This window comes from Dipodomys merriami, unplaced genomic scaffold (genome assembly GCF_024711535.1).
Source record: "Dipodomys merriami isolate MVZ:Mamm:240054 unplaced genomic scaffold, mDipMer1.0.p SCAF_150, whole genome shotgun sequence".
Taxonomy (NCBI): Eukaryota; Metazoa; Chordata; class Mammalia; order Rodentia; family Heteromyidae; genus Dipodomys; species Dipodomys merriami.
The window spans coordinates 1,773,606-1,784,894 of NW_027202827.1; the positions used below are offsets into that span (position 1 = coordinate 1,773,606).

General features: G+C 33.5%; 1 pseudogene; it reads right to left on the reverse strand.

Annotated features, from left to right (window-relative positions):
• Positions 1-10,403: 10,403 nt before the first annotated feature.
• LOC138827115 (U6 spliceosomal RNA) lies at positions 10,404-10,500 on the reverse strand (annotated as a pseudogene).
• Between the last annotated feature and the right edge of the window lie 789 nt (positions 10,501-11,289).

Below are 11,289 nucleotides of genomic sequence, written 5' to 3' on the forward strand. Positions count from 1 at the left end.
CACAAATAAATCAAGATGATTGTGTATTTTGTTATTTTCACTGCTTTTGTTTCTTATCTTGAGAATACGTTTTTCCTAGAAAACTAGAGATAAGCAATTGGATTGACCATGTAACATATGACTTTCATAAAATGCAGATGCATAGATTTGTGTCTTTTGTCATTTGCTAAAAGTTTCTTCCAGAAAAGTTTCTCAATTACTTAGAAGTTTTACCCCTTCCCCTCCACAATTACACCGACATCAAATACAGTGAAAGCAGGGGTTATACTGTGGGGGAGGGACATACAAAGCAACAAAGAAATAATCATAAATGTGTTAGAAACAATCGCACGAAAGAAAAGAAAACATTTGAATACCTACCTTAGGGTTCATTTCCCTAACATCACCTTATCTGGCCTTTTCTGCTTGACTCAGACATATACTAGATATTGCAAATAAGGGAAACCATGGGAAAACAATAGGGATACAGGTGGACTCATTTCAACAATGAGATGTAAAAGTCGTTATGTGGAAAAATAAACTTTACAACTTTGGGGGGGAACAGGGAGGATTGGGTGGGGGGCAGGGGGAGGATGGGAAGGGAGAGGAAGGGGAAACAAAGGGGGAGGCTACAATGCTTGATAAGAAATGTACTTATTATCTTGCCCAGGTAATTGTAACCCATCTGTACAGTATTTTCACAATAAAAAATAATAAAAAAAATTACTTAGAATTGATGCATAATTCCTAGGTATTCCAGTTATCACATATACTTTTGGATTGAGTTATCTCTGTATAAATCCAAACGGCCAAAATACCCTCAAAATAAACAGAAATCACATCTTTGTTTTAAATGCAGTAGTTTACAAAGAGTTTTTAGCCAACACCAAAACATCTTTTTAGCTATTCTGCATTTTGTGTGAAGAAGTTTTAACAATAGTTTTTTTTCCTGACATGCAATTCACTTACAATATATTATCTCCTTTTATTGTATACATTTTAGTGCTTTGGAAGTGAATTGTGCCTTCATAGGTTTTCAAAGACCGATTTTCACAAACTTGCATTCCTTCAAATAGAAATGCTGTAAATTTTAGAACAGACATTAAAAATAGATATAAAATTCAGTTACAGGAATTTGCCCAGCATACATCCTCTATAGTGTGTCTTTTCAAAATTTGTTTTTTGCGGATCATTTCCAGGGTCTCACACATACTGTTCAAGTTCACTGTCAATTAACTACATTCTCTATCCAAAAAAGTTTTTTTACTTCTGTTTAATACATTCATAGAAGTGTAATGCCTGGATCCTATAAAATTCTCTTTCACCTTTTGAAGACATGAAATCTTATTTGCTAAAATGATTGTAGTATTATACAAATCGATCACTATCAGAAGTATATCAATTTCTCCACAAATGCATTACTATATTTTGTGTCCTCTTTTTATATTATGGACTTATTAGTGAGTTTTTATTATTTCTTAGCCACTAAAAAGGAGCTTATTTCATATGCTCCTCCTATTGACTATTAATTTGCATATGTTATTTAACGAAATATACTATTCAGGAAAAAATTTATATAGAATTAGAAGACATAAAAATACTTAAGTTTCAGGGGCTGGGAAGGTGGCTCAGTGGTAGAGTGATGCCTTGCATGCCTGAGGCCCTGGGTTCGATTCCTTTGCATCACATAAGCAAAAAAAAAGCCGGAAGTTGCTCTGTGGCTCAAGTGGTAGAGCGCTAGCCTTGAGCTGAAGAGCTGAAGGACAGGGCCCAGGCCCAGAGTTCAGGGCCCACAACCGGACCCCTCCCAAAAAACACTTAAGTTTCAGAATCATTGTAGCATTAACATTGTAGCATTAACAAATATATGCCCTCTATCTGTTGGATATGGTTTCGTTTCTGTTATAGTGTCCTTTGAATTATGAAAGGTTATCACTTGATATAATCCAGTTCTTGCTTCTCTTTAGCTACTAATGCTTTCCATGTCAAATTTTTAGAAACTTTTACTAATCCGATGTAATGAATATTTACATTTATGTTTTACAAGTTTTTACATCTCACATTTAGTTTGATAATCATTCTTTATAAGGTTTTAGGTAGGCCAGTTGCCAGTGGCTCACGCCTGTAATCCTAGCTACTGAGGAGGCTGAGATCTGAGTATGGTGGTTTAAAGCTATCTTGGGCAGGAAAGTCCATGAGACTCTTATCTCCAATAAACCACTAGAAAACTGGCAGTTTTGTTGTTGCTCAAGCTGTAGAGTGCTCACCTTGAGCTGAAGAGCACATGGACAACTCCCAAGCCCAGAGTTCAAACCCCATTACCGACATACATACACACAAACAAAGGATTGAGGTAATATTCTAAGATCATCCTTTAAATCTAGAGAGGCAATAGTGCCAATACAACCATTTAAGATTCTGTTTTTATTTCATAAAGTCTCATAGCATCCTTTTCATGATCTGTGGAACATAAAACTAAGAATTTATTTTTGAAAAATCTGTTACCTTCTTCTATGCGTCTGTTCTTATAATAGAACTAGGTTATCTTCACTAAACATGGTAATACGATTCAAAGCTTGTATGAAGGTTCAAGCTACACCATTTTACAAGATTGTTATGAATTCCTTGAATTTACATACGGTATTATTGAGCAGGTGGACCAATATTCTCCAGAGATATCTGGATGTTTGATAGTCACTCATACTTCGCACATTGTGGAAACACAAACCCCTGATATTATATATAGATAAATGTCTTTAGAGATTGCTCAAAGCAACTAAAATTAATTTAGGAATGAGTTAAGCTTTAGATAACATTATAGCATAATAAAGCTAAATGATAACGACTTGAGCTGTACTGCAGAAGAGAGATAGATGGGGAAGAATGGTGGATCACATAGGAGCTGTATGTCATTGGTATTGTTTCAAAAAACAGAAAGACTTCAGAGAAGAGAAGGAGAAAACTAAAGTGTTCTGAATCAAGTTTCTTTTTAATCCACCTGATAGTTTGGACTGAAAGTCAGATAACATGGAAAAAATAAAATAGAAAACAAAGCATTTTATAGAGCTGTTACAATGTAAAAAAGTTGTAATAGGAATATAATTCATTTCCAAAGAAATAAGAGAAAGAATAAAACTAACAGTTGCTAATGTGGATAGAAGATGGATCACATTTTATCATATATAATTTTGAAAAGCATACTAGGAATGAAAATTTTAAAAAGTCATAACTTAAAACAAAAATTGTATTATAACTAGACAGTATAGTTCAGTGATAAAACTTTGGCCTAACATATGTGAAGCAATTGTGTGATCTCCCAAGCATTACAAAGTACACACAAAGCACACACACACAAAACCCACATAAACACACACACACACATAGCACATACACACATTTGGAATACTGTTATTATCATATTAAACAGAGGAAATTATCACAAACAGTAAAAGTATTTTAATATATGAAATCATAATATTGCTCATACTATTTAAAAGTTTACTAGAAATAAAACAGTCACAAGATACTTGGATTCTTATAGATTAAGTAAATTGAAAATTAAGAAATAAAAGACATGAGAAATTTGCAAACAAGTTTTAAATAATAAACATTTTGAACCATGTATACTTTTATTTTGATAAAAGATTGATGTTACTGGTGTTTTAACTCAAGATTTAGTATATGATAACCAGGTGCTCTATATCTTGCTAGGCATGGCTATATCTCTAATCATTTCACTCTGGAAATTTTATGATAAGGTCTCATATTTTCCCAGTCTCTCCCGAATTGCAAACCCTATTTACACTTCCCACCATAGTTAGAAAATGGAAACTACAAATCACTATGCCCAGCTCAGTTTTTTTTAATTCAAGTATAAATATTTCCAAAAAGTGACCATGTAATGCAGCCTTTTTTATTAAGTATGTGCTTCTTGAAAATACAGTATTCATTACCTGAACAAATATGTTTAGAACTTTAAGAAATTAAATTTATTTAAATTCATCAACCATATAAAATTTAAGAAAATAATTTTTAAATATTCACATGTTAACTATTTTGAAAGCAAAAAATATATCTCTGAATAATTTACATGTGTTAAAATTATGCAAAACTAAATTAACTAATCTTACAACTCTGAAAAATGAATTACCCCAAAGAAACAAAAGAAAATAATTAAGTTCAAAATTTAGAAAATAAAATGAAGTGTACTCTTTAGTTGACTTAAATAACTGTAAGCCCTCTGTATATCAATTTAATAATAAAAAATGCATGAAGAAAGAAAAGTACCCATTGGTCAATATCGACAGGAAAAGCATCAGTAGTTTTTTTTTTGAGTGTGCAAAAAAATCAATAGAAGCGATAAATATGTTCCTTCCATAATAAATGTACTCATTACTTTATTTAGGTAGCTGTATCCCCTCTGTAAATTACCTTTACAATAAAATTAAATTGAAATTAAAAATAAGCTAAATAATATAACAATTAAGAATTCATAGAGAGCTAGGAAGGTGGCTCAGTGGTAGAACTCTTGCTTTGCATGTTTGAGGCCCTGGGTTGAATTCCTCAGCATCACATAAACAGAAAAAAAAACTGGAAGTGGCGCTGAGGATCAAGTGGTCGAGTGCTAGCCTTGAACTAGCCTTGAGGAACAGCACCCAGGCCCAGAATTCAGGTCCCATGATCCGACACCCTCCCCCCCCCCAAAAAAAAACAGAATTACTAGAAACCATTGGTTTAAAACTTTTTAAAAAACTGCCCTAAGTACCCAAGTAATAAAATTTGATGATACTATTTAAATACTTCAACTTCAGCAGGGAAGCCAAAAGTTTAAAAACTGTTACAAAGTAAATTAATAAATCTGAATATATTACTATTAATAATAATCATAAGATGAATTTATAGTGGTAGTCAAATAGGTAAGAAATGAGGCAATTTGCCATTCATTTGATTTAATATGTGAGAAAGAATTTTCTAGGTTTCTTAAAATATATAATCAGTTTAATGAAGAAACTATTCTGTCACATGATATGATAATTAGATGAAGCTGATATTAGAGCAAAGAGCAGATTGTACTAAGTTTTTGCATGTTAAAGTATATGCTTATTTTGGTTGTGGGAAATTGTGTTCAACTTGGGTATTGTTTTTGTAGAGTGGTGTCATATCAGTGGTTAATTTTAGGATAGGGGTTCCCTTTCAAAAGAACATGCATCTGATCTGACTTTTTAGCCTTCCCATTATCAAGGGCATAAGAGTTGCACACCAAATTGTCTTGCTTCCTAACTTGGCTGGCCTGGTTTAGGCAGCCCTTCCAATCTTAACCTGTAGATAGTGCAGGATGGTGGAAATGATCCATTGCACCCAACTATAGATTGAGAAGCAAGTCCACTAAACTTTTGGCCTGGGTTCTGTTCTCAAGCCTCCTCAGTAGTTAAGAGTTCAGACATATATATGACTTAGGCATGTGAACACCTCAGGACAAGAATAAAAAAGCAGTGAAGTATAGAGGACAGGCCAAATTTTAACTAGCTACTTGGGGGCTGAGTAAGATTAGCTAGCTACTCTGGAGGCTGAGATATGAAGACCACTATTCAAAGCCAGTCCAGTCATGAAAATACATGCGATTATCTCCAAAAAACCAGAAGTGGAACAATGGCTCAAGTGGTAAGCCACTATCCTTGGACACAGAAGCTTAGGGATGATGAATGAATAAATGAGCACTTGCACATATGCATGCGTGTATACACGTGCATGTACACACACACACAAACACACACACACACACACACACACACACACACAAACACACACATGAGTATTTCAATGCGAAGTTCTTTTTTTACCTTGCTGTACCCTATTTCCCTGTATTAGTTTACAAATTAACAAAATCAGCTAAGCACCTATTTACATAGAACTCATCATGTTTCTCTAAAGTAAACTCTCTTTTTAGAAGCATGCTTTTATTTGACCCATATGTAAACTATTCAGGAGTTTGATTCTTCTCCCTCAATTCTGTAGAATTAGATGATTGTTTAGCTTCCCCCTAGCAATATAATTTTGTGAAATCTTGCATCACGCAACGTATTTCTTTCAATAGAACGCAAGCCTCTGTCAAACAATTAATAATAGGTTTTTCTTCTCTTTGCTTGCATCTGTAGTTTTATTATCTTCATAGATTTTATGGTGATCTGTCTGTGCATGGCAAAGACTGCTGTGAAAATAAAAAAACCCGTCACAGCACTTATCATTTATGTACCATCCATAGATATGAAGATGTTTAAATATTACTGAAATTGCTTTGTAATAAATCATGTTCACCTTGACTATCATGAAAAAGAAGAATTGGTTTCTCAGCATTTTAGGTAAGAACTTGATTGAAAGAAACAAAAGGACAAGTGAGGAACAACTCAACACATACATTCAAATGAAACAACACAACCCAAGAAAACAAATTAATTCAGTAGTCAAGAACCTGCAGGAAATGCAAAGACTTAAAAAAAACATCAGCTATCACAAACTTATGAAAATCCTGACTACATGGGAATCTACTCTTGAGAGGATAGAGGATAAAGCCCAGACTGGACAAAAAATCAGTACACAATGCCATGCACCTGTTATTCTAAATTCCAGGAAGAATAACATAACATGGACTGAGCCCAAGGTCATACACAAGGATCTGAAAAATAATCAGGATAATTTAGCTCTGGAGACATGACAAAGTGGTAAGAGCACCCATTTAGGGGGCACAAGACACTCAATTCAAACTCTAATATTTGGGTATTAAAGTAAAAGGCTATTATTTTAAATAATTGGAATAATTGTAAGATTTGAATATTTGAGTGGAAAAATGCATGAGAGAGATAGAATGAACCCACGTTCCAATGCTTTCACCTTAAGTGAAAATATTTTATGGTACTTCAGACAAAACAGAGTTACCTTGCAAATGAGCATGGTTGTGCATTTGGGTGATGGAAATACTTTAATTACATAGGTGTAAATTAAATAGATTTTATTTGGGTAGATTGTACTTCCTAAACTAAGAACCTGGATGATAACCCTGAGATTTTTCTCTCAAGGCTACCACTCTACTATTTGAACCACAGTTCCAATTCTGATTTTCTGTTGATTGTTTGGTGATAAGAGGCTCCTGGACATTCTTGCCCAGGATGGCTTCAAACTATGATTGTCAGATCTCAGCCTCCCGAGTAACCAGGATGCCAGGCATGAGCCGTCGATAGTTTTAATAATTTAGTAAATTGTACAGTTACTGAAATTATACATTATCATATAACCTGCATAATATATGTGTGTATGTATATATCAATGCATACGGATAGAAATATTTAGCATATTTTTGTATCTACAGTACATTTATGAAATCATCCATTATAAAATAAAATGGAAAAAAGTTAATAAGGAGCAAAACAAAGGAAATTATCACATGTTTCTTGTTGTTGAATGGAATAAGAATTCAAGAATCAGGTTGGGAAAATCATCTCTACGTTAACAAAATGGATAAGAGCTATTAATTCCAATCCATCTATTTGCCCATGTTGTGCAACCTCACACATGAGTGTCAAAATCAAACCACACTTTTTGCCTTTGCTTTTAACTCACCTGATATAATTTACGGGTTAGATGAAGTAATCAAATAAAGATTAAAATAATATTATGTGAGGCTATGAATTAGAGCTGAACATGATTTTAAATATGATAATAGCTAATTAAGTTGCATATTTCTTACGTTTACTCTGTCATGTCCCTCATTCCCACATTAGGAAAGTACATAGAAGGTTCTCACTAAATTATATGTACAATTATGAAAAAAATGTTTTGAAAGAATATGGGCACAGTGGTGTTTTAGCTTATTGAGACCTGTAGGGGTAAGTGTAGGGGTAAGTGTGTTTTTGAGGACTTGCAATACATTGTGATGAAGATGAAGGGAAGGATGTTCTTATTATGGAAAACTGGATAGAGTATTGCTCCCACAAAGGAAGTGATGAATTATTCCAAAACGTAACAGTAAAATCACTTTCACAATCATGTTCACTGCTGCACTATTCACTGTAGCCACGTTACGGAAACAGCCCAGATGCCCTTTGGCAGAGTGATGATTAGAGAAAGAGTGGCACATATACACAATTGGATTGAACCCATCCATTTTGAAGACTGTTACATTATTTGCAACGAAATGGATAGATCTAAAAATATATTAATGGAACTAAGTCAGAGCCATATTTGGAAGCTAGAAATTTATACAAGTTTACACAAAAATATTAACCAAAGCATGCTATTTGCAGAGGAGTATTTCAAAGGTGTAATTTCTTATAAAATTGAACTTTACTCAAACAAAATGAATACCAGGAAACTATCACTTGGAATATGTGAGTGGAAGTCAAAAGGAAGGAATAAAGAGAGTTATGGAGGAGGAGCCTGAAGGTATAATATTCAATACAGATAGTATGAAACTAGAAAAAATTAAAGTGGGGTGAGGTTTCGAAGGGTGTGGAAAAGTTATATAAAGATCCATTTTACTTTAAAAAACTGATATGTTGAATGAAAATTCCCTTGTACAAATATTTAAGATAATAAGAATATAATTTAAAACAATGGAGACATCTGATCTTAAATTCTATTTCCATCTCTTTTAAAAACTAAATTTATTTGCTCTATAATTTGATGAGAGGGATGGATTTTGTGGCTAGCTAAATCATTGCACATCTGTCTCTCTCTTCCTCTCTCCCTTTCATGGTTCTTATAAGTAATATGATTGCTCCATAATTATCATAATTTATTTTGCTTTTATATTTTTGGTTGCATCATTTCACTTTCTGCTCTGCCATATCCCAATTCATTTACATAGAAGACATTATTTCCTGTTTTCTCATTTTTAGAATAAGCTTCACAAGAAGACAACACTGGTCCTCATTTTCAGTCTGTACCTTTAAATACGGAGGAAAATCTTTCCTCTGCTCTCTACCAATTCCCTACTCTCCAGTTAGAATAATTTAGAATAGTAAAAATGAAAAAAGAGAAAAGAAATAATAGTGAAAAAAACAGATGCAGCAAATTCACCAGATTTTTCTGACCATATCATCCAATGTGAACTATTGGGGAAATACATGGACAGCTCATTCTCACTGGCACTCAAAGTCTCTGGTTAGGCAATTCTGATGAAGTTGAGGAACAAGATGAAAAAGTGAGAAATGGTATCAATTGCAAAAAAAATGAAATAGTATCCAAGCAAATTTCTTATTTGTTCTGCTGAAAATAATCGCCTTACTACAGTGCAGAGACTACTTTCCAAAAAGGTCACTCATGTGATTACTAGGGATGACGATGAGTATACCCCTCTTCATCGAGAAGCCTACAGTGGACACTTAGATATTGTCCATGAGTTGGAGGCTCAAGGCAGATATTCATGCAATAACTGCGAATGGCTGGACATCCCTGCACAGTACTTATATATGGAATAATAACAGAGTGGCTTCTTTATTTCATCATGATGCAGATACCAATGGCCAAGTTAAAGGCCTCTTGACCCCCATGCATCTTGCTGCTGGGAATAGATTTAGCAATGATACGCTGGATCTCCTTCTATTGAACCATTATATCAAGCCAGGTCTGAAGCACAACTTGGAAGAAACTGAATTTGATATTGCCAAAAGGATAAGTGTGTATCACTACCTCTTTGAAGTTGTGGAAAGCTGTACAAATTGTTCTCCTAAGTCCTAATGGATCAGTTAAGTTTCTTTAATTTCAAAATTGCCAGTCCATCCTATGTGACCATAGAAAATATTTTCACAATACAAAGCAACAGCAATACCTTACTTTAAAAATTCATGTATTCCATGGTATTCTTCCAAGTGAATTGCCTGACTTTGATGTCAAAATATATTTGAGTTGTTTGTATACATCTATAATGATTTCTATAGAGTTTGTGATTTTTTAAATCAGAAAAAATGTTAATTTATCTGTTGAAATGAGTAGTACAAAAACTAAAGATATTTCTGGTGCTTGTCTGAAAAAGTATATTTTAAAATATTTAGTATTCTGTTTGTATAATGTCCATAATCTATTTCATTCGCTCCTAGATATAGTACTTTGAATTCGACATTGTTTTATAATACATACGTTCATTAATAAATGTGTCCTTTCAGATTGCATTCCATATAGAAACATTTTAAGATTCTTTTAATTCCTAGGTCCTTATAAAATTTTATTTCTTTGGGATAAAATGACAATGTTATTTATTTCAAAAGTTTTATAAAGGTTATGCTATGTAAAGGCCTTTCTAAAACAGTGAAGATTGAATACACTGATGTCAAACTAACTTTTATTTCTATGAATTACATATATTATTACACTTGTATATTTGTAATCAACTTTTGAATAACTGTTTTTTCATTTCTTGCATCTGAAGAATGAAAAATATGGAATACTTCACAAATTTTCATATCATCCTTGTGCAAGAGGCATGTAAATCTCTGTATTGTAATTCGGGTAGACCTGCTGCTGAAGCATGTAGTATCCTATAAACTTAAGTAATCAATGATGCAATCTTAAGACAGGTATATATCCTTGGTTGCCTATTTGTAACAAGGAAACCTTATTGTTCCCAAAATTGCTATTCATCTTATTTCTGTAAAATTCTGTGTATGGTGGAAAAAACTTATGTTGTTTGTTCGATTGCTCACATTTGCAAGTTTTTGTAAATGACTATTTTAAGTCTTTTTCATTTGAAATTTGATCATACTTTGAAGCCGTTATAGATAGGTGCAAAGGTGATGGATTTTCAAGTACTTATTTATTAACTGATTTAGCTTTGTGGAGCTAATGGATTCAAAGTAAGCCTTGCTTAAGAGCTACTTCTAAATTTCTGCAGCTTAAAATTTCCCAAATGAGGTCTTGCTGGCAGAAATGTCTCCTTGACCTTTTACCCTTGCTTCATGTAGGAACAGCCCAACCAGAATGTCTTACCCTGACAGCATAGATTGTCTTACTGGAGCAAAACTAATCTTAGTTACAAGGGATTATATAGAGACGAACAGTTCAGACAGAACTGTTCGGACTAGAAGGTATTTTTTCAAAATATAACTGCTTATTACACCCTACCATTTCAAAAGTAGCTAAAGCCAAGAATGTGAAAAAGTTGTTCATATGCATGATTACCTAATGTCTTGGCCTGACTACCATCCAACCAGGCAGGAAGTTACACCACTGATTTTCTATCACCAAATATATTCCATAGCTCCAGGAGAAGTCCATATGTTTCTCCTCGTTATTAGGCCTTAAATTGGTAGTGTTTTAACC